Source organism: Eurosta solidaginis, chromosome 5 (genome assembly GCF_040869045.1).
Source record: "Eurosta solidaginis isolate ZX-2024a chromosome 5, ASM4086904v1, whole genome shotgun sequence".
NCBI lineage: Eukaryota > Metazoa > Arthropoda > Insecta > Diptera > Tephritidae > Eurosta > Eurosta solidaginis.
In genome coordinates this window covers 41682214-41707745 of record NC_090323.1, presented here as the reverse complement: position 1 = coordinate 41707745, position 25532 = coordinate 41682214, and the positions used below count along the sequence as shown (strand labels likewise).

Genomic DNA, 25532 nt, shown 5'->3' with positions numbered 1-25532 from the left:
GGTATCAAATGAAAGGTGTTAATGAGTATTTTAAAAGGGAGTGGGCCTTAGTTCTATAGGTGGACACCTTTCCGGTATATCGTTATAAAGGTGGACCAGGGTTGACTCTAGAATGCGTTTGTACAATATGGGTATCAAACGAAAGGTGTTAATAAGTATTTTAAAAGGGAGTGGGCCTTAGTTCTATGGGTGGACGCCTTTTCGGGATATCGCCATAAACGTGGACCAGGGGTGACTCTAGAATGCGTTTGTACAATATGGGTATCAAATGAAAGGTGTTAATGAGTATTTTAAAAACGCGTGGGCCTTAGTTCTATAGGTGGACGCCTTTTCGAGATATCGCCATAAAGGTGGACCAGGGGTGACTCTAGAATTTGATTGTACGATATGGGTATCAAATGAAAGGTGTTAATGAGTATTTTAAAAGGGAGTGGGCCTTAGTTCTATAGGTAGACGCCTTTTCGGTATATCGTTATAAAGGTGGACCAGGGTTGACTCTAGAATGCGTTTGTACAATATGGGTATCAAACGAAAGGTGTTAAAAAGTATTTTAAAAGGGAGTGGGCCTTAGTTCTATGGGTGGATGCCTTTTCGGGATATCGCCATAAACGTGGACCAGGGGTGACTCTAGAATGCGTTTGTACAATATGGGTATCAAATGAAAGGTGTTAATTAGTATTTTAAAAGGGCGTGCGCCTTAGTTCTATGGGTGGACGCCTTTTTGAGATATCGCCATAAAGGTGGACCAGTGGTGATTCTAGAATTTGTTTGTACGATATGGGTATCAAATGAAAGGTGTTAATGAGTATTTTAAAAGGGAGTGGGCCTTATTTCTATAGGTGGACGCCTTTTTGAGATATCGCCATAAAGGTGGACCAGGGGTGACTCTAGAATTTGTTTGTACGATATGGGTATCAAATGAAAGGTATTAATGAGTATTTTAAAAGCGTGTGGGCCTAAGTTCTATAGGTGGACGCCTTTTCGAGATATCGCCATAAAGATGGACCAGAGGTGACTCTAGAATGTGTTTGTACGATATGGGTATCAAATGAAAGGTGTTAATGAGTATTTTAAAAGGACGTGGGCCTTAGTTCTATAGGTGGACGCCTTTTCGAGATATCGCCATAAAGGTGGACCAGGGGTGACTCTAGAATTTGTTTGTACGATATGGGTATCAAATGAAAGGTGTTAATGAGTATTTTAAAAGGGAGTGGGCCTTAGTTCTATAGGTGGACGCCTTTTCGGTATATCGTTATAAAGGTGGACCAGGGTTGACTCTAGAATGCGTTTGTACAATATGGGTATCAAACGAAAGGTGTTAAAAAGTATTTTAAAAGGGAGTGGGCCTTAGTTCTATGGGTGGACGCCTTTTCGGGATATCGCCATAAACGTGGACCAGGGGTGACTCTAGAATGCGTTTGTACAATATGGGTATCAAATGAAAGGTGTTAATGAGTATTTTAAAAGGGCGTGCGCCTTAGTTCTATTGGTGAACGCCTTTTTGAGATATCGCCATAAAGGTGGACCAGGGTTCTATAGGTGGACGCCTTTTCGAGATATCGCCATAAAGGTGGACCAGGGGTGACTCTAGAATTTGTTTGTACGATATGGGTATCAAATGAAAGGTGTTAATGAGTATTTTAAAAGGGAGTGGGCCTTAGTTCTATAGGTGGACGCCTTTTCGGAATATCGCCATAAGGGTGGGCCAGGGGTGACTCTAGAATTTTTTTGTGCGATATGGGTATCAAATGAAAGGTGTTAATGATTATTTTAAAAGGGAGTGGGCCTTAGTTCTATAAGTGGACGCCTTTCGAGATATCGCCATAAACATGGACCAGGGGTGACTCTAGAATGTGTTTGTACGATATGGGTATCAAATTAAAGATATTAATGCGGGTTTTAAAAGGGAGTGGCCCTTAGTTGTATATGTGAAAGCGTTTTCCAGATATCGACCAAAATGTGGACCAGGGTGACCCAGAAAATCATCTGTTGGATACCGCTAAGTTATTTATATATATAATACCACGAACAGCATTCCTTCCAAGATTCCAAGGGCTTTTGATTTCGCCCTGCAGAACTTTTTCATTTTCTTCTACTTAATGTGGTAGGTGTCACACCCATTTTACCAAGTTTTTTTCTAAAGTTATATTTTGAGTCAATATACCAATACAATTACCATATTTCATCCCTTTTTTCGTATTTAGTATATAATTATGTCATTTTTTTCATTTTTCGTAATTTTCGATATCGAAAAAGTGGGCGTGGTCATAGTCGGATTTCGGCCATTTTTTACACCAATACAAGGTGAGTTCAGATAAGTACGTGAACTGTGTTTAGTAAAGATATATCGATTTTTGCTCAAGTTATCGTGTTAACGGCCGAGCGGAAGGACAGACGGTAGACTGTGTATAAAAACTAGGCGTGGCTTCAACCGATTTCGCCCTTTTTCACAGAAAACAGTTATCGTCCTAGAATCTAAGCCCCTACCAAATTTCATAAGGGTTGGTAAATTTTTGTTAGACTTATGGCATTAAAAGTATCCTAGACAAATTAAATGAAAAGGGCGGAGCCACGCCCACTTTGAAATTTTCTTTTATTTTTGTATTTTGTTGCACCATATCATTACTGGAGTTGAATGTTGACATAATTTACTTATATGTTGTAAAGATATTAACTTTTCTTTTAAAATTTGACTTTAAACAAATTTTTTTTTAAAAAGTGGGCGTGGTCGTTCTCCGATTTTGTTGATTTTTATTATGCGTACATATAGTAATAAGAGTAACGTTCTTGCCAAATTTCATCATGATATCTTCAACGACTGCCAAATTACAGCTTGCAAAACTTCTAAATTACCTTCTTGCAAAAGTGGGCGGTGCCACGCCCATTGTCCAAAATTTTACCAGTTTTCAATTCTGCGTCATAAGTTCAACTCACCTACCAAGTTTCATCGCTTAATCCTTATTTGGTAATGAATTATCGCACTTTTTCGATTTTTCGAAATTTTCGATATCGAAAAAGTGGGCGTGGTTATAGTCCGATATCGTTCATTTTAAATAGCGATCTGAGATGAGTGCCCAGGAACCTACACACCAAATTTCATCAAGATACCTCAAAATTTACTCAAGTTATCGTGTTAACGGACAGACGGACGGACGGACGGACATGGCTCAATCGAATTTTTTTTCGATACTGATGATTTTAATATATGGAAGTCTATATCTATCTCGATTCCTTTATACCTGTACAACCAACCGTTATCCAATCAAAGTTAATATACTCTGTGAGCTCTGCTCAACTGAGTATAAAAAAATTAGTGTATTTTGGGTTTAATACAAAAACAAATAAAAGATATTGAGCTAAAAAATTAGAGTCTGGACAAATGCTCAGTTTTTATGCATGATACAGCCAGAAATTTACTGAAAAGCGCTATACTCTCTAAATTTTTCATGCATAAATAAGAGCACCCTAATGTAAACATTTATATATGGGTATATCAGTATGACACATATGTTTGCATATTGATTTTGATCTGTTTACTATTATATATATTTTTGTTATTTATTTACTTTAGTAATAACAATCAGAATAATATTAACATATTTGCATTCGATATTTATTGCGCCTTGACGAAAAGTGTGAGGCTGTGAAGAAAAAGCGTTCAGTGCCATTGGAATGGCAAGTGGTATGAGAATGAGATGCGATAGGCATGGGAAAGTTTTAACTATATCTTGCCGCACTTAACTTTTTATGGTTTTTTTTTTAAAGCCAATTTTATCAATTATATTCTTTTATTTTTCTTTTTCGATAATTTACGAAAAAAGTGCTTGAATTGTATAGCTGAAAGTATGCAAACTAAGCTCAAAATTTCGAAAATTTTGGGACTCGCCATAAAAGTTTCGAATTTTTTATTTAGAGTTTTCAGAATTTTTTAGATTATGCAATTTTATAGCACAATAATTTTTAGTCTGACAAAGTACAAGTTATAGATCTCTCAAAACTCGCATTGATTTTTGAAGATTTTTTTTTCCGTGAAGTGTTTCAAGTTTTTTTTATTCAGTATGAGAAATAAAACCATGCGTCCTTTATGTGTCGATTTTGAATCGGAAAGTTATTAAAAAGTTGTCGATTTGTAATTAAAATTTATCGAAAATTTATCGATTTGTTGTAGAAAAGTTTTGGATTATTTACCGAACAGTTATCGAAAAGTTACATCGAAATTTGACGTTACGTCGAATAGTTATCGATGTGTTGTCGGAAAGCTTCGAATTTTTTATCGGCGTGCTATCGACTTGTTATTTATTATGGAAAAATTATCGATTATTTATCGAAGAGCTAAATATATATTGCCAAAAGTTTTGTAGAAAGCCATATTGAAAAGTTTTGCTGAAAGTTGTTTCGAAAAGTTTTCGTAGTGTTACCCATTTTTTATCGGCGTATAGAAAGTTATCATTTTGCCATCAAAAAGTTATCGATTTTTATCTTTCAAATTATCAATTTCTTATCAGTGTGTTAAAAATTTGTTATCGACGACTCATCGGTTTTTTAAGAAACAGATACCTATACAACTACAATCGATAATACAACTGTAGCCCGTCGATAACAATCCGATAATAGACCAATTGCAGTTGTTGACTCGGTTATAACAACCCAAAACTTCGACGATAGTAATTCTCTATTGGTAATAACTTAATATACAAACAATAACTGGTCGGCTTTCGGCTGTTGGCGATAAGAAGCCGACGAAGCTCATCTCTAAAAGCCCAAATTTTTGGTTTCTAGTAAGGAGGTTGTGGTTTCACTTCAACCCCGGTGCAAGATTCATTTTAAAACATGAGTGTATGTTTAGACATGGAACTTCACGAGTATAGAAAATAATATTGGATTTTAGACGCCATATCTCTTTTTGTAAATTTACGAATATGTGGAAAATGAACACTCGAAATAATCCAAGAAAATAAAACAACATAATATATATTGATGAAATTTGCTAAAAATTGGCACTACTATTTTCGTGTTCGCAAGTGTATATAACTACAAATTTAAGTCATTATTTTTAGCTAAGACACGTGGTTAAATATCAGCATTCCAGTATTAATTGGGAAATGGATGTCAAATTTGATTGTATGGCCTAATGTGTTTACACAACATACATACAGCTGTGTGCAATATGATGGCAGCGAAAATGATTTGAAAAAAGTAAGTGATTTTCTTTTACTTTTTATTTTCGATAGTTAAAAACAAAAACTCGTCTGAATTATATAATCCAATTTCGAAAACGCTTTCACAAAATTTCGAAATTTATTTAGAATTTGAGTATGCCGTTTTGTAGTTCAATTAACTTTAGTCTAACAAAGTGCAAGTCGGAAGTCTCTCAAAATTTGCAATGATTTTTGGACTTATTTTTCTGAAGCGGATTCTCGATTTTCTGCCATTCAAAAGCAATTTTGTTTTTTATCAGAGGAAATTTTGGGAGCTTTCAAAAAATTTAAAAATTTTAAGTACAAAATTCGAAATTTTCGAATTTCTTTGAAAATTTTTTCGAGATTTGTTTTCATATTTTCACTTACAAAATTCATGGACTTTTTTCCCTAAATTATAGTAAACTAAAGCATATTACCCAAAAAGCCAGAAAGGCGTGGACAAAAAAAGTGCAGGGCTGCAAAATTTCTAAGATCATGTGCAAAGCCTACGATATTAGACTCACAAAGTATCTCATATCTATGAAGAAGACGTAAGGCTCACGATGGGCATACTAACTGGACACTGCTTTCTGGCGTTAAGTTAGGCCTCGTCAGTAACAGCTGATGTAGAAAGTGCTAGCTGCAGGAAGAAACGGTTGAGCACGTTCTGTGTTCGTGTCCTGCGCTCGCTAAATCAATGTCTCCAGTTATTAGGGGCGACAGAGTTGTCAGATAGCGAGGCAGCAATTAGGCTGGGTCCTTGAAAACTTCTAAAAGGATGTAGTTGTTCTATAACATAAGTCCCGGAACCTGATTATGGTTCTTCGGTTTGGTCGCCATACAAATCTGGTAACACTTTGGACACATTCAGTCTATGTGCGGTCTTTATAGACGGGCAGGTTCAACCTAACTGTAAATAAAAAGTGAAGAACTTAATTAACGAAATTAAGTAAAAATTGCCACTGCCATTTTCGTGTCCGCAGGTGTACATAAATTCACAATTGATAATAACTGTGTTTTGTTTTTATGCGCATATATGTACATATGCACTTAAACTTTATATGTAGACTTTAAACTTTATGGGATTCAAGTGGTTGATAAGCGCAATACCAAGCTTTATAGCTTCAAATCTTCCGCAACCTAATTATCAGCCCCACCTACACGAGGGAATCCTGTTACAAATATGAGTGGAACTATTGGGTGTGGAGGGAGGGATGACCTAGAAGGTTTAATGTGGTCATATTAATCGTTCCCGAGATGGTGGGGCAAGTACCTGAGGGGTGCTTTGTTACCTGAGCTTACCGGATCTATATCCGGCAAAGGATCATCAACATCGACTTCGGGGAGTGTCTTTATCGTTAATATAACAACAACAACATGTACTGCTAAGTGCTTAATTTATCTACACTTATGAAATTGTTGCGCATGAAATTGGCACTAAAAAGTGTGTTTCTCCACTATTTCTCCGTACACTACTAATGTGTGTCATTGCCGATGAGCATTTTTTTAGTCGCAAACGCAGATGCATAAGCAAGTAAAAAAAAAACACGGAACAAATTTTCTCACTATTTTTTTTAAATCTTTTTTCCGTAAGCATTCTCTTTAGTGCTTTTAGCCACTTATGTATACCATACTAATTGGATCTTGAAATTTGCGGTTTGCAATCTCTAAACCAGTTGCGAAATTAAAAATAAAAAAAATAAATGTAAGGCGCGATAACCTCCGAAGAGATCTAAGGCCGAGCTTCTCTTCCAATTTGCGTCGTGCTCCTCTTGATTTTTCCCAACAAATTGGCCGGACGGGACCTACATGTTTTATGCCGACTCCGAACGGCATCTGCAAGGCAGATGAGTTTTCACTGAGAGCTTTTCATGGCAGAAATACAATCGGAGCGCTTGCCAGACACTGCCGAGGGGCGACCCCGCTTAGAAAAATTTTCTTCTAATTGAAAAATCTTATTTCTAAAATTTTGATGTTGCTTTGCCCGGGAGTTGAACCCAGGGCATACGGGAGTTGAGCCCAAATCCTATCGAAAAATCGATGGCGTCATATTGGTTAATAAATCGACCCAGTCTAATGTACATGGAGGTCTATTATTGCATGCAATATTTATTGTTTGTTTTGTTGGAAAAAAATGGGTTTATCTGCAGATATTCAGATATATCGTTTACATGGGTAGACCGACTAAATCAACTTAGAGCTTTTAAAGTATTGATGTTTACTGTGCTTAATAGTCATTACCGGTATTTGCATTTGATGCCACAGAGTAGCAGAAGCATTGAAAAAGATGCTTTGCTGTTGCTTCGGTTCTGAATATGAACAGAGCATAGAGCAGAGCTGCAGCATAAAAAAGTGATAGCTCTGCTGTGTGCTGGAGAAGAGAAAATAGCAGAACAAAAGCTTCGAATGATATGCTTTTCATAGTTGTTGTAGATAAGTAGTACTACAGTTGCATTAAATATATATATTTTTTGCTATTGTTTTACTGCAAATAGCATATTGTTCGGAGCTTTTTTATTGCTCTCAAACACAATGTAGCTCATAGCAGAGCCTTAGAGATACTAACACTTTTTTAAGCTACAGCCCTGCTCTATGCTCTGTTCATGTTCAGAGCAGGCAAAAAACAGAAAAAATAATAAAATAAAGTTGGGTAGAATAGCAATCAATTACTGTTCCTCAATTTTCAAATTCGGAGGAAGTTTGCAAGTACCGCGACCCCTGTGCCACCTAGCGATAGTTTTTTCTCATTTTGTATTGTAATGGGGTTTCGAAGTATGTTCCAAGTTTCGAGAATCTGTCGAAAGTCGCGGACAAACATGAAACGGACCTTGATTTAAAAGAAGTACAAATCACAGCCCTAGAGCTAGACATTTCGTACCTCGTTCTGTGCCTGTAGTTAAAGACACTACGAAATATCGGTAATCGATAATCGCTTATCAACAATGAGAGCTGCCTAAATTTGAACCGATTGAAAACTAGCGAAAGCGATATTAGACAAACAGAGTCAAACTTACCGCGTAGGAAGAGGACGTTTCAGTCTCCATAAGTGGCAGAGTCTACCAACAATCAGCTCTTGGATGGATTATGCGCTTCGGAATGTACATGCCTGGGCATCTGTATCTAGTATTAAGGCAAAAGTTGTAGCCGTGGAGAGAGCAGCAGAAATTCTGCAGAAAGCGTGCTTAAGCTGCAGTTGCGTCAACATATTTATTTATAGTCAGGCGGGCTATCAAGACAATCATCTCACACCCTGGTATGTGCGTATGTATATATGTACGGCATTGAATTGTAGCCATTATATTTTGCTAGGCATTGCCCATGACGCAATAAAACCAGAAGTCAATATTATAAAATTGAGTCTTATTTGACTCGCCCTGATAAATTTAAGTTTTGCTTCTTGACTGATGTGCAGCATTGATTTTGAAAAAATACTAAATTAGTGAAATATGAAATAACGTGCAGGAAAATAACGCCTGCGGTTTGTGTTTTCTTTTGTGAGAGGGCTCATTTCCTTTTGCTGCGAGCAAATGTAAAAGTTTGAGTCAACAGAACTGAACGGCTAGATCTTCAGAGTATAACATTGTCCACACCTAAGAAAGATGGAAACATACTGCTGGAGCAATATCATGAAGTTGCGGATGAGTACCTGGGAGGCTTGTAATACCCAAGACCCAACATTTGTCTATGTAAACCAAGCGTTGCGGTAGGCTCGTTGAGCATAAAGAGGTGCCTGGTGTAAAAATATATATGTGCAGAGGCGTTACAACAACGATGCTTCAACAAATTAGAGCTTATAGACTTACCTGTTGGCAAAAATAGTAAAGAAAATAAAAAATTTTGGCTTGTCAGAACATATATTTTAAATAACTCTTGCTAGCCCCGGGAACGTTTAAACACACATGAAATACGCCGTATAATCAAACCCGAAAGACATTGTTATGCCTTTCTTATCTATAAACTTGCTCCTCTGTCTAACTTTCCTCCTTTCTTATTTTCTCTCTCTGCATTTTCTGGTCTGTACCTTTCATTGTTCCGCAAATCTTCCCGCTTTTCACTTTACGCTTTCAGCTCTTGCTTCCAACCAAGTCTATTTCGCACTATTACTCTTAATCTTATCCTTATTCTTAATCTTCCTAATAACCTTTTTTTACTACTTTGTCTCAAATTATCCTTATCCTTACTTTTACTCTCACTCCCCATAATCCTCTTGTTCTCATTACTTTTTCGACTTCCCTTCAACTTTCTCTACTTTCCCTTCCCAATACTCTTCTCTTTTATTTCATGTCCCCATTTTCAATGTGATGTTTCGAGTTCGGCTTTGTTTTGCACATTACGTTACAAAGGTAAAAAAAAAGTAGCAAAATAGTACCAAAAATGTGCCCTTGTTACTACTTTAAAATTCATGACCGGATTATAAGGGCCGTCACATTTTTGTTGTTATACTACTGACTTCATCTGCCTGGTTTTATTGGGTCATGGATATTGTCGTTTTAAAAATTTGTTTTATTGAGTGACTCAAAACCTTTTCTACCGCCAGACGGCCACTTCTCCGATTGAACTTGCGTAAAATATTGAATATTGACATCACTAAGCTGTGAGTAAATAAGCAACAACAACAAATACAGAAAGCAGCCAAGCTTATGTACATACACACATAACCAGCAGCTCGAAGTGAAGAGAGTTCTCACACACACACACACGTAGTCATCAGTCGAAGTAGTTACTCACACATACACCCGCATATGGCTATAAACTACAAATATACACGTATATAGCTGGTAACCAAGCATGAGCCACAACTGTTCGCGAAATTACTAGACCTTAGGAGAAATGGGTGAACGAAGAAATCTAGAGTATAAAAGCAGCGCAAGCTGAGTAATAACTAATCAGTTTTGATTTAAACATGCTACTGGTTGTGAAGTATAATTGGGAAGTAATACGCCCAAAGTATTTAGATAATAAAGACCAGTTTGCAATACTGAATATTGCAGTGATTTACTCAACAGTTTAGCGATTCGAACGTTAGCAGAAGGTGCATAAATATCAGAAATACCCAGAATACGTTACAAAATTCATACCTTCCATATACACTAAAGACCTGTGTTCTGTATCTCAGTATCAAAGTATGTGGCAGATGGCAACTGAAAATACATACGTACATATATACCAGCAAAAACACAAACAATATTTTTGTCGAATCTTTGTTGCAGGAATGCGGTTTCAAGCTCTACTCACTTCATTTACACGTTTTTATCGGAACAGCTGTAGCCTTCTTGATTGTCTTGCTGAGTGATTGGATGAATTTTTCTAAAAACAATCAATAAATTGTAAAGCCGTTTATTATTTTAGATTCAAAAGTTCGGGGAATTCCAAGCGGTTTCTTTCTCTGATCCTAACAATTTTTATTTTTTTATTTTGTTCGATGCTTCGGCACATTCATTGACAACTTTTTCTATTTTAAATTTTTTTTAATTCCTTTATATTAGGTCGGTTGAATGTTTGTCCGCTTTTCATACAAATCTTGCAATCGACTTTTATGTAACTTCTCATTGAGCTACAAACGTGAAACTTTATACATAGGTTAGAACACCGTGACAATGCAACAAAAGGAAAAAATCCGTTAGGTGGCGCACGGATCGAAAGATAAGAATTTGAAAATTTTCATACCAGCTTTTAAGTAACTTCTCGATGAGCTAGGGACTTGAAATTTCAAACCTAATTCAGAGATCGATGACAACCAATGACACGATACAAAAAGATTCGCTAGGGGGCGCACGGGATAAGATACTTAGAAAAATCGTACGAAACGGAGGGAATTTTGGGATTGATTTTTATGTACATAAGTTCTCATTGAGCTACAACTGCAAAACTTCACATATAGGATAAGACGCCGAGAAAATTTAAGAAAAGGAGAAAAAAATTCTGTTAGGTGGCGCACGGATCGAAATATTTAGATAAGAATTTGGAAATTTCGTGCATTGATAGCGCACCGACTGCGATATTTAGAAAAATCAAACGGAACGGAGAGAATTTTGGGATTGATTTTTATGTAAGTTCTCATTGAGCTACAAGCGTAAAACTTAACAGATGTGTTAAGACCATGATTCAATTACTAGAGGTTTGTTCTTAAATGATGACAGATCTTTGACACTCCCAAAATTGAAAAATCTGGACTGGTTGCTTTTACGAAGTAAGGAAAACGGGGAGTAATTCAATCCCTTTGAGTAAAATTGTAGTAGACAAGTATCTTTGGTAGTATATTAGTGATACAAAATTTATAATTGCCAAAAGTTTTTGAGGATATAATTCATTTTCTACTAAATATTTCGTGAATTGGTAAAGCTATTTTAGTTTTGGACATTCTTTCAGAAATTGTTTGAAGAATACCGTACATTAGAATTTTATTCAAAAATACACTATCTCAAAATTTGTTTCAAAAACTCCTTATATGAGCATAAGTTCAATGCATTTTGTCATAAAAGGGAGTTGATAAAAAACATTCTGAGATGAAGCGTTTTTCAATCTAACTCTAATATAGGGGGATTTTGTGACAAATTCTGAATTGGGAAATTTTTGAAAAATATTTTAAGATAGCATGATTTTGAACCGGCAGGCGACATGGGGTGATACGGAACTCAGCAGCCGCAATGAACTGACAAAAACAAAAATAAAGAAACTGGCTTATTCTTTTAGAACTTTATATTCCTACCTTGGCTTTGACAGAAGAGTTAAGCTTTTGTTCGGTCCTACCACACAGAGAGTATTCACCTTTTTATTCTGAAATTTCGGAAAGCTCTTTTCCGTTAAGTATTCGAGGGAGCGTTCCGGATAAACCGTTAATTTAGAATATTCGGAATACGTTCATTTGATACTATCTCACGAGGTCGACATATGCATAATATTCCAAATATAAACCGAAATTCTTAAATGGAGACGAATGTTCCGAACAGAAGGTCGACTTTTAATACGCGCCCAAAAATATCGAGAGAAGTGTCAAAAGACGCGCATTGAGCTCAATAACAATAATTCGAAGGCGGAAATAAAAATTTTAGCTCGTTCAAAAGATATTGACGAAAAACGAAAAATTACCTCGGGTTGCGTTGGCGGCCTCCAGCCGAGCTTATATACCCTGGCCGGTCCACCAATAAGGTGGGATCAAAATTAAATGCGTGCAAACTCCCTTTGTACACAAAATCTTTTTCAGTGCACAAAAACATTACAACAACCACATGAAAATTGCCAACTTCAACTGCAAATATCTCCGGACAGAGATACAATTTTTCTTTTTCGACTTAGGATTATTGTTATCGAGGTAACCTCTATCGATATTTTTGGACGCGTATTAGCAGTAGACTCCTGTTCTAGACTTTTACCTGAATAAGTTAACATGCCCAATGAGTACACTTCGTTATGGCATCTCCAATATTTACTAATGACATTTTTACGTGAATCGATTTAATAGTCGAGGTTTTGACGTTGAACGATGAACTTTGAATTAGTTTAAGTTTCGTATGTTCATAGGTTTACGAAAGTGGACGATTCCTTGGTGTCCGTACTTTTCATAAAACCTATGTTCAGCCACAGTAATAGATCATGTCATAGTTAATAAATTCATCATAAATTAAAATAAATGTTCTAAGGAATTATGCAGTTCAGTACTTATCGGGTAATTGTAAACTGATTGCTTCCTATTTCTACTACTAATATTTTTCGAAAATTTGCAAAGAAACAACACAGTTAACGGACGTCAATTCGATTTGGGAGCAAAATGGCTGCAATTATCAAAAAATGTGTCTGGGTTAAGACACCAAGAAAATATAAGAACAGGAGAAAATATAAATAAAATGAAAAAATTTTAAGCACTTCCTTTATATAAATGGACAAATATTTGCGAAAAATGTATCTTTATATAAAGACGTATTATATTGGATCACCCTGGTGTGATGGTAGCGTGCTCCGCCTACCATACCGTATGCCCTGGGTTCACACCCCGGACAAAGCAAGATCAAAATTTGAGAAATAATGTAGGTCCCGTCCGGCCAATTTGTAGGGAAAATCAAGAGGAGCACGACGCAAATTGGAAGAAAAGCTTGGCCTTAGATCTCTTCGGAGGTTATCGCGCCTTGCATTTATTTATTTTATATGAAGGCAGAGCTTAAATTTTTTTTTATTTTAAAATTTTTTTTGTTTTCATGAACACATTATGCTAATTAACGGTCACGGCATAATTTGCCGGTTTTTTACATTTCCATAAATAAATAAAATATCACAAATTTTCGTTTACTTTTGCTGTCGATTTCGTAAACAATCCATTTCCGCAGCACACAAGAAAAAAAACCAAAAAAGTTCGCACCAAGTGTCAAATGCAGTCGTATAACATAAACTTCAATAACAATAACAAAAATAAAAAAAAACTATTCACATAAAACTGGTGTCAAAAATCCAAACAAATCCAAACTTTGTTGCCAATTATAGGCTGGGGACACCGGCCAACTCTTCACCGCCCACTTTCGACTTTAGCATCGCACGCACGCTTCAAGGCTCGAGTCACGTGTTTCACTTTACTCACAATGCCAATACAATCACAAAAGTATCCAAACTTGTTTCGCGCGCACGAGTCGTTTACACAACAACAACAACCTTAAACAAATCAGGCAAACTCACAAACAGCAGCAACCCAAACCAAAATAACACAACACTCTTTTTAGTCTCAGTCGAACTGGCGACCACTACAGAAGGAGTTGGTTGTTTCTTTGAGAAACACGCCAAACTCCAGAGGTTTAACGTGATCAAAGAAAGGTGATGCACGCATTTTTCCCATCAAGAATCACTCACCGATCGATTGGCGCGATCGAACTCTAAACAAGATCAGCAGCGCGCGTTACCACACTAAGCACACAGAAGTCCGTAAGGCACGTAAAGAAAATGAAGAACAAGAAAATTTAGAATCGCGCTAAAATTTTTGGAGAAGAGAAGCTCGCGCGCTTTCGTGCACTCGTTTGCTTTAAATGTTTGCAACAATTAACTGTTTCGCTAGCTAAATTCAGACAGCTTAATTTATTTTTATTTTATTTCCAGTTCATATTTAAGCGATCGACGCGTAACGTCGGCACTCGCAGCAGAAGTGAGCGCAGCGCAGCGTCAGAAGGCAGCAGCAGGCGTATAATAGAGCTGTCGTATTAAAACAACAAAGCGTTAAGAGAAAACAAAAAATATATTGAATAAAAACAACAACAACAAAAAATTCCAATCAAAATAAACAAAGGCGAACAACAGAAGACGCGTCGCGCGAAGTCGAAGAAACGATCCGCAATCAGCGGTATCTACATAGTATTTACATACATGTGTATGTATGTACAGTGGTGGGCGAAGAAAAGCCAGTCAAATTCGAAATGATATTTCTATCGATAGTTCACTGTATGAAACATGCAAAAAAATTGATGACAACAAATTTCTTTTCTTCCGGTTGTTGGATGAGAGCGCGACGAGGAAGGGCGACGGCTACGGGAACTCGGAGCAGATACCTTGCTTCGCCGTCATTTCGTCTTAGGTTAGGTTAGGTTGAACTGGCTGGTCCATGAGGACCTCACATAGACTTATTGAGTCCGTAGGGTTACCAGAAGTTTGTTTTAACGACCAAACTGAAAACCCCTATCAAAAACGAGGACCTATGTTATAAAATAAGTCCGTCCTCTAGAAGCTTCCTAGGACTTAAGCTACTTGCTGCTTCTAGATCTGATAGCTGTATCACTCCTAATAGCTGTAGTCTTAGCCTGGCAAGTGCAGGGCACGAGCACAGATCGTGCTCGATTTTTTCCTCCTCCAACCCGCACTTCCTACATATGCTATCACTGACCAAGCCTAATTTAAAGGCATGTGACGCCAGAAGGCAGTGTCCAGTCAGAATACCCGTCATGAGTTTACAGTCCTCTCTTTTTAATGATAGAAGCAACTTTGTTAGTCTAAGGTTGTAAGATCTACATATAATCTTCGACACTTTACAGCCCCGCGCTTGAACCCAGGCCTTTCCCGCTTGGTCGATCATGTGCACCTCTCGCCTTCGCTTAATCTCGCCCAGTCTAATTGGGACATCTACGGAGCAAGCTTCAAGGGATGCGCCCTTTTTAGCTAGTTCATCAGCTTTTTCCCATCTATTCCCAAATGCCCTGTGACCCAATATAGATATATGCTTCTCCCTGTCCTGATTCTCTCCAGAGACTGCTTACACTCTAACACGCATTTATATGCTGTGCTATGCGAGATTATTGCCTTAATTGCTGCTTGACTGTCAATATAAAAGTTAACACGATTGCAGCCTAAGCTATTCTCTTCCGGGGTTTCTACTGCTTTGGTTACGGCTAATATTTCCGCTTGGAAAACGCTACAGTAATCCGGCAGCCTGTAGGATCTGCTTATTTCCGGATCAGCACAGTATACCGCAGCCCCTACTCGTTCCACTACTTTGGAACCATCTGTGTACACTTGTATCGCCTCGTCCGCCATTTGCGCACCCCTGCACCAACCGTCCACCTCTATTGTGGCCTTAAGATCTCCCTCGAAGCGCAGAAAGGGAATCATGTAGTCTGTTCGTCTTGTGATTGATGACGCTATAATACTATAGCCATATGGTCGGCTCTCAATCTGCCCGAGGCACCGAGCCTGGTTGCAGTTGTTAATACTATGTTCTTTGCTACCAGGTCTACAGGTGGAATGTACAGAATGCATACATTGCAGCCATCGGGGTTGTTTTCAGGGCTCCCGTAATGCTAAACATCGATAGTTTGCATACCCCCTCTAATTTTTTGAGGTATGTTGTTTCTGTGTGGCTTTCCACCAAACAAGAACTCCATAGTATAGAATAAGGCTTACAAACGCTGTTAAACCCAATGAGAAAGAGAGGGCGATAAGCCCCACGTACACCCCAGCATTCTTTTACATGCATAAAGTGCCGTTGAGGCCTTCCTCACCCTCTCCTCCACGTTGAGCTTCCATGACAGTTTACTGTCTAGGATGATTCCTAGATATTTTGTGCAAGGTTTCTCCTGTAAGGTCACCCCTCCTAACTTAGGCCTGTTCCAATTTTGGACCTTGTACCTCTTTGTAAATAAAACCATATCCGTCTTCTCCGCATTGACTTTCAACCCGACATTAGATACCTAGGTATGAATATCCCGAAACGCTCGATCCATCAAGGAACTAATTGTTGGAAGGCACTTTCCACTTATGACAATTGCAACGTCATCTGCGTAAGACGTAAGTGTTACGGGTCCCTCGTCGAATCGCCTGAGCAGTTGGTTGATGACCAGCGTCCACAGCAGAGGTGATAGCACCCCTCCCTGCGGCGTGCCCCTGTCCACTGATTTCGTGGCCTCGTACAATCCCCATTGTGATGTAATCTTCCTGCAATTTAACATGCAGCCGATCCATCTGGTTAAGGCTGGTGTACTTTAATGTAATTAAGACCATCCATAATCGCCCATTTAGAAAAGTTATTGAAAGTCCCGGCAATGTCCAAGAAGACTCCCAGAGCATATTCCTTATATTCCAGATTTCTCTATGCTTATTACCACCCTATGAAATACGGTGTCTACCGACTTGCCTTTGGTGTAGGCATGCCCAGTACGTATGCTGTGTTATGGAGAGCAGCTTTTCATCCACGTTGGACTTTATGTACACATCTATCAGCTTCTCAAAAGTTTTGAGCAGAAATGATGTTAAGCTAATGGGTCTATAGTCTTTGGGATACACGTGACCGATCTTCCCCGCCTTTGGTAGGAAAGCTACACGAGCAGTTCTCCAAGAGTGCGGTACATGATTCAGCCATCGAATATTATCTTAAGCCATTCCACAACCGCCATACTTGAAACGTGTAGCATGGCCGGGAATATATGATCTGGGACCGGTGATTTAAACTTACAGAACGTCTTCACTGCCCATTCGATCTTGGTATCGGTCACCAAGACCGGTACTACCCGTTCCGTGATCGAAGTGTGAGTGATGACTGCTGGCTTTTCTAAACCGTCTCTCTATGGGAAATGTGTGTCGAAAAGCACCTCAAGAGATTCCTCACTATTACGTGACCATTCCCCGTTCTCATTCTCGATTAGTCCCTGGACTATATTTCCCCTTGATAGCACTTTTTTCAGCCGTGCTGTTTCGCTGGAGCACTCTATGTCCGTACAGAAACTTTTCCATGAGGTTCTCTGGAAATTTCACGCTTGTAGATCCTCAGTAGATCCCTGTACTCGTCCCGACACGTTTCGCTTTCCGCGCTTCTTGCGAGCTTAAACATTTCTTTTACCTGTCTTCTTAGAAGACTCAGCTCATTGCTCCACCATGGCGGCTTTGCTTTCCCCATGAATCTTCTTAGAGGGCAAGCTTTGTTAAACGCAGTCATAAGCGTCCTTGTTAGGAATTGATTCGACTCCTCCAGTTCCTCCACATTGGCAACTTCTTTGGGTTGTTCCAGTTTTGTTTCTACCTGTTTCTGAAATTTGGTCCAGTTCATTGCCCTAGGGTTTCTAAAGGTTTCTTCCTTCTCTACCTTCTTTAGAGGGATGCTGAAGCTGATATACGTATGGTCGGAGAAGGATGGTCTATCAAGAACCAGCCAATCATACCTTGACATATCATGCTCGGAGCTCAATGTAATATTCAGAACATTGCTGGATGTTGGACCAATGTATGCAGGGACATTTCCCCTGTTGGGTATCTGCAAATTGGTTTGCAGGATGTAACAAAATAGAGATTCGCCTCTCTCGTTCGTATCTGCTCCTCCCCACGCATTGTGGTGCGCATTTGGATCTGCGCCTATGGCCAACCGCCCTTTGCGCCCTTCCTCCTGTTCTAGCCTTTTGCATTCAATCGGTGGAACCTTCGCAGCATAGGCCATGTAGCAGGATGCCAGGATAAATGCCTCCTTATTCTTTTGCTCAACGACCACCACTACGAGGTCCTCAGTAGTGTAATTAGGCTGCATATATGAATGCAGCTGTTTCCTTATCATTACTACAGCTCGCACCCGTCCTTCCGTTTGCACGTAGTAAGCGCCAAACCCGCGCGCGATAAGTCCTGAAACCTTTCCTCTCGATGAGAGCGCCGGCTCCTGGATCAGCGTCACGTCAAACGAACCCTCTTCAAGGGTTAGTAGGAGTTCGCTCGACGCCACTTTACTGTGTTGGAGGTTTATCTGTAGGACTCGCAGCACCATTGGGCTGTCTTTCCCCTTCCAGGATCTTTGTCGTGACGTCGTCGTCCTCCCATTGCCCTTTTGGGTTAGAGTATTCGAGGCCCCCTTCAGCCGCTCGTAACTGTTGTGCCGGGTGTTCCTCTGTGCGAGTCACAGCACCATTTGGCGGTTGGTCCTCTTCTAACACCTTCCTGGTGACGTCGGCTACCTCCACCTCTCATTTTTATCTTAGGCTTTTGAAGTCCTTTTCGACTTCGCCTACCTCTAACGTGTTAGGATTTTTATCCTCGGCAGTGTATCCTCCGACTTCATCACGCATGGTATCCATACCTTAACTTTTGGTACCGTGGGGATTTGCGCTTTATCCACCACCTCAAATCGCGCGTTCGTGCCTTGCATTTGGAGGTTTGGAACCACTTTCTCCAGCCACCATAAGCTCGCGATGTTTTCACACGCTATCATCTTCACACCATTATACCATCCCCCGATAGAAAGGTTGGAAGAGGCTTACTTGGTTGTTCCCGCATAATCTTAAGCATTAAGCTAATATGCTCCCTTTCTACAGATCTCCACCTTCCAGTAGTCATCTGTCCGAAAGGACTGCTACGATCAGTCAGCGCCACAGTCAGTGACTGCTTTGCCATATCACTCATCTTCTCGGGAAAAGCCGGAGTCTTAGTGTTATCTCCCTTTGGCACCTCCGAGAAAGCCAGAGTCTTAGCATCCTTTCGTCTCTGAGAATACCCTGCAAACAGCGACATTTGTACCATTAACACCGAAAACTTTAGTTACAACAGACAGATGGTGAAGTCGTCGTATGTAAGCCTTAATGGGATGTGTTTTGCATTTCCGTAACAAGAGTATTAATAGTATACCATGATTGGCGCCTACAACTAGATTTCGATTTCTTGAACTTGAACTTGACTTCTCCTAAGATTCTCCAATTTTGAAATACTAGCAATGTTTGCTAGCTTCTCGACATTCCATCAAGAGTTAACGATTTCTGCTCGAACACAGCGAAAATTTCGAGACTCGACAAAACGCGAAATTGGCTGCAAGATTCTCCAATCTCAAAAGTAAAGCTTGCGAGCTTATCGATATTTACTTAGGTCGCTGAATTGCCGGTATTATATGTAGAGCTTACGATTTCTTCACGAACATAAGCGAGTATTTTGAAAATCAAGAAGTTGTATTAGAAATTCTGAACTTGAAATGTAATTTTCTGAAATGTTAATTTTCTGAATTTAAATTCGAGTCTCTGAGCTTGAATTGCAGTGTTATGAATTTAAATTGGAGATTCTAAACTTGGATTGTAACTTTCTGAATTTAAACTGGAATTTCTGGATTTAAATTGGAATTTCTGAATTTAAATTGGGATCTTTGGAGTTGAATTGTAACTTTGTGAATTTTAATTGGAATTTCAGAACTTGAATTACAGTTTTCTGAACTTGACTTGGAAATCCTAAACTTGAATTGTAACTATATGAAATAAAATTGGAATTTGTGAATTGAAATTTATAAATCTGAATTGGAAGTTCTGAACTTAAATTGCTGTTTCCTGAACTAGAATTGTAACTTCCTTTGAACTGGGACCTCTGGAATTGAAGTCTGGAAATAATCTGAATTTGAATTGTAACTTTCTAAATTTAAATTTGAGTTTCCAAACTTGATTTGCAGTTTCCTGAACTTGAATTGGAAATTTAGAACTAGAATTGTAACTATATTGTTACGAATTTACTTGCAAATCCTTTTATTTGCAACCCTCTGCTAAGTTCGTATCGCTAAACTGTTGAATAAATAACTCCAATATTGAATAATTGAAAAATGGCCTTTATTAAAGTGCTTCACAATAACACTTATACTTTGCAACGAATAGCTAGCTTAATAACCAAACTGATTGATAGCTCAAATGAAACTCTACTATTCAAAATAATACTGCTATAGCTCGCTAGATAGCGCTTAAACGAAACTGGTTGACAGTTCAAATCAAACTGAATTACTTCTTACTCGCCTGCCCCGCTTTTATAGTTTACGCTGCATACTTCTAGGCTCTTCGATTTCCAGAACTTACTAGTTAGTTTCGGCTACAAAATCGCCAGCCACAACTACGTGCACAAATTATTGCTCTCTCTTGTGACAACTCAGATAAGATATATGCATGTGTTTGTGCATTGCCGCTCCGCTGCTCGTATACGTACATATGTGTAGACACAATTATTTATTCGTTTATGTAGATACATAAAGATTGAATTATTGACAGTCTCTCGCGCATACATAGGCGTATAAGTAAATGCATCTGTGTGTGACATCTTTCGGCTGCCGTATATATGTGTATACATGATTTGATTATTGACGTACATACTGCTTATCGTGGCCTTAGCATCGCCTTAGTGATGGGATAACTTAGTGATGCTAATATCCGTGACAATATGAATTTAAATTGGAATTTCTGAATTTGAATTGAAATTTCTGAATTATTAATCCTGAATTTGAATTATAATTATCTGAAAGTGAGTTTTAACTTTCTGATTTTAATTGGAGTTTCTGAATTAAAATTGGAGTCTATGAACTTTAATTGAAATCTTCTGAACTTGAACTGTAACTTTCTGAAGTTGAATAGCAATATTCTGAATTCAAATTGCAAACTCTGAATTTGAATTGTAATTTCTGATCTTAAACTGGAAAAGGTTTAGATCGAACTAAAATGCGGTTGACCACTCAAGAAAAGTATAAATTTATTGCTTTCTCTATCTTATCTTGTCTCCACTTTATCTCCTTAAGCAAAATTCATGACATGCCATTTTCTTGCGCACAACTGTATCTACATATGCATGTGGTGTAGTAATGGAAATGCTGAATATATTAGTTAAAGTGCGCTGAAGTGGCGGGATAAATACGTTGTCGCATTGGTGGGGTGAGCTTGGAGCATCAGACAAGAAGTCAAGAGGCACAATTGCGCGGTGAGCAAATTAAATGATACGAAATCATATCAAAATCGAATGGATTGCTTTGTTACTATTCAATGCTAAAGGATGTGAGGACAATATCACGTGAGGCGGTTGCGGTTAGAGGGGGCTGATGTGGCGCAAGCACTTCAGCTGCGTTTGCTTTATGATCAAGATTTTGTTTTTCTGTAAAGAACATTTTTTTATAGAGAAAAAAGGACGTACATAAGAGTTTGACAAACTCAGATGGCCCGAGTCCGAAGATCTATGACTTGCAGAATGGGCAAAAACATCATAATGGGATTTTTTTTTTCAATTACGTCAGTGCCTCATATTAGCGCGAAAGAGAAGAGGGACTCCCCGTATGAATTGAAAGGACCAGATCGGAGTCGAGTTCAATCCTTTGAAATTTCCAAATGTGGTCAAGGGGCGAATGACACTCTTTAACAGCAATGCTTCGAATAGTTATCTAAGTAAAAAAATTCTTCATAGGCAAATTCTCGTCTTCTCATTATGGGGCAATAATTATTGTCGCTATTGCAGCTATCACTTGTAATATTGTTGTTTGCTTGTTTAACATTCTGTGATTTGTTATTTATCATTCAGTCTGATATGAAGGCGTGAATCAGTTCAACGACTGACCTGACTGCGCTTACATACATATATACATTGGACTGCAACGTTTTACAAAATCGTACGGGTTTTAAAGGAGAACCACATTCAGGCTATCATCCGATTTTCATACCATTCATACCATCGTAATAAAAATTAGGTTCTCCCCAAGATTTAATATAACGCGATGTCATGGAAAATACCGTCGTAGATGATTGCGATGCAGGCTAAATGTTCCACTACCTCTAGAATTTACAGAGAAATGATACGTTGCCACTTCTGTTCATTAAGCTTCTCGAAATCACGTCTTTCCTCCATACTTTATATATTTCTAAAAGGAAGTTTCTCTTCTCTTTCTCTTTACTCACTCTGTATTTACGTTTCGAAGGTCAATGCACCAATTATTCTTATGGCTGCTTGTTGGACGCATCAATCACCTAGGTGGAGTTGGAAGTCTCTGTGAATATTTGCCATTATATAGCCCATCATAAAACTCTAACCAATTTGCATATCATCACAGCAAAGCGAAGGTTTTACCAGTTAGGGCTTCTGCTCCCAGTGCAATCAGCGCTCACCTATGGTAGGCCTACAATTTGGTGTAAAACTCCTCTGTGCTGCAATAGCAAAAACATCTCCGGAGGTTTAAGGTTATGTCACCGAAGGGAGAATCTGATAGGCTCAATATTACGACGTTATGATAAAAGCTCGATTACCGCGGAAGTGATTTGCTTGACTCCTCGAAGTTACATAACTCTTCTCCGAAAGTGTTATCAGCAAGTACCACGTAACGCAAAGAAAAATCATCAGTTGATCAGCCATCGCGCTGCATGTCACTACCCTTTATGACACTGCTCACGCTCCTCCTACTTATGATGACCTGTTAATAATAGACCCAAACTCACATTAAACTTCTTATGTTCCATAGTCATTACAAAACTATACTTAACCCTGACCACATAAAGAATCGCTGCTAGAATTGTACACACTTTTCCCTTGGCAACTTTGTAGCGGGTTTGCGCATCGATTCTCGAACATAAAAGGGGTCGACAGAGTTCAAGAGAATTTCGCAGCGAGACTCGCCGATATGCTCAACATTGGCTTCGTGGCTGTGCCTCCAACATGAAGAGAGGGTCCATATATATAGACTAGAGGCTACATCCCTGCAGATACATTCACGATGTCCGTTGCTATCGATTACGACGTTTGTAGTTTGGTTTCGCGTTTAACGATCAGCAGGCAGCCGATTGGCTCAGTGTACGATTTTTTTTATATTACAACCAAAACAGTTCGCCCAGGCAAATTACGTTCGGTGACTGTGGAGAATGCGAGGTCTTAATATTCTCATCGTTAGACACATACAAAAATGAGAAACTTTCGAAAATTAAGACCTCCCACTCAGCCAAAAAAAAAAAAAACAAAAAACAAAAACAAGTAAAACGGCCGAGCGGAAAGACGGACGGTCGACTGTGTACAAAAAATGGGCGTGGCTTCAACCGATTTCGCCCATTTTCACAGAAAACAGTTATCGTTATAGAATCTATACCTATACCAAATTTTGCAAGGATTGGTAAATTTTTGTTCGACTTATGGCATTAAAAGTATTATAGACGAATTAAATGAAAAAGGGCAGAGTCCCGCCCATTTTGAAATTTTCTTTTATTTTTGTATTTTGTTGCACCATATCATTACTGGAGTTGAATGTTGACATAATTTACTTATATACTGTAAAGATATTAAATTTTTTGTTAAAATTTGACTTAAATTTTTTTTTAATTGGGCTTGTTCGTCATCCGATTTTGCTAATTATCTTCAACGACTGCCAAATTACAGCTTTCGAAACTTTTAAATTACCTTCTTTTAAAAGTGGGCGGTGCTACGCCCATTGTCCAAAATTTTACTAATTTTCTATTCTGCGTCATAAGGTTAACAAGTTTCATCGCTTTCCCCGCCTCTGGTAATGGATTATCGCACTCTTTGGATTTTTCGAAATTTTCGATATCGAAAAAGTGGGCGTGGTTATAGTCCGATTTCGTTCATTTTAAACAGCGATCTGAAATGAGTGCCCAGGAATTTACATACCAAATTTCATTAAGATACCTAAAAACTTACTCAAGTTATCTTGTTTTCGGACGGACGGACGGACGGAGGGACATGGCTAAATGAATTTCTTTTTTCGTCCAGATCATTATGATATATAGAAGTCTATATCTAGCTCGATTAGTTTATGCCGTTACGGATTACCGTTATGCGAACAAAATTAATATACTCTGTGAGCTCCGCTCAGCTAAGTATAAAAATCAGAAACTTTCGAAAACTCAGACCTCCCTCTCAGCCAAAAACAAAAAAAACAAGTAAGGACGGTACTCTCTTCGGGTCTGCCGAAGACTTCATACCTTTCATGAATGGGGCTGAACAATAATCTTATCCTGTTCGTAATCTCCAAATAATCAGATGTATAAGATAAGAAATATATAGTGAACAGATGTAAATACCTAAACGATTTTTAAGATAAATATTAAATAAAAAATGGCAAAAAACCCCCTTATCTGGACGAGCGGCTGTATGGGATATATATTATATATAGCTCCGATTAAAGTGATTTTTTCAGGATATCTTCTGATATATTAGAATATATATCACCGAGTTTCACGTTTATACTTTCTAAATTGCGGCAGGAATGACCAAAATCGTCTTATCTGAACGATCGGTTGTATCGGAGATATATTTTATAGTGGTCCGATCCTACCGGATCCGACAAATGTCTAATACAAAAATACATCCTTGTGCCAAACTTCATTGAGACGTCTCAAAATTTGAGGGACTAGTTTGCGTTCAAACAGACAGACGGACGGACGGACAGACGGGTATGGATATATCAACTCAGTTCGTCGCCATGATTAATTCGGTATACTTAATGGTGAGTCTATCTTCTATATTTCTCAACGTACAAACATCGGACCAAAGTCAATATACCATTTCATGTTCATGAAAGGTATAAAAATTGGTAAAAATCATAGAAACACTCGCGGAGTGCAAAAAAAAAAATTCAACTCAATCGGTGATGCAAATTAAATCGTTGTTGGTATGGAATGCCCCAGAAACATATATTGTGCATATGAATTTATAATATTTTATTAATAGTAACTTGTAATACTTCAAATATTTCTGAGGCACTGACAGCGATAAGAGCGATGAATACTCGTGAATAATTACAATCAAGATATGAGTTAGAGATGAGTTCAGAATTGGTATTAGGGATGATAGGAATGTTTATTTTAAAGGTAAAAAATATATGTAAATGTTTTGCTGTGGTATGATGGTAGCATGCTCCGCCTACCACACCGAAGAATTTGGCCCGTAGTCATAGTCGAAATAAAAGAAAGTTTTATTGGTTTAAACATGGTTCTAAATTAAGTATCATTTAACGTCTTTGTTTTTATGTTTGTTTGTTATTTCGTTGTCAATTTTGAATGACTTTAAGCAAGATAAGGAAATATTAAGCATTGACAAGTACTTAAGAATTGGAATTTGAGCAGATAAGCCTTTGTAAGAAGCGGCTGATTACGTTATCTCTGGCTCAATTGTGTTAATTGCTATTGACAAAAA

The 25532-nt window shown here is 38.3% G+C and overlaps 1 protein-coding gene across 5 annotated transcripts in view; it reads right to left on the bottom strand.

Moving 5' to 3' along the window:
• The window catches only part of comm3, a 167129-nt gene that overhangs the window by 81982 nt on the left and 59615 nt on the right, over positions 1–25532 (bottom strand). For 2 of the 5 annotated variants that reach the window (XM_067757550.1, XM_067757551.1), the window contains exon 1: positions 14016–14263. The exons of 2 other annotated variants lie outside the window; for them this stretch is intronic. The gene's annotated coding sequence lies outside the window, so the exon portion shown is untranslated. Of the gene's footprint in view, positions 1–13844; positions 13935–14015; positions 14264–25532 lie in introns of those variants that run through there. One more of the 5 variants, XM_067757552.1, reaches the window with a different exon arrangement.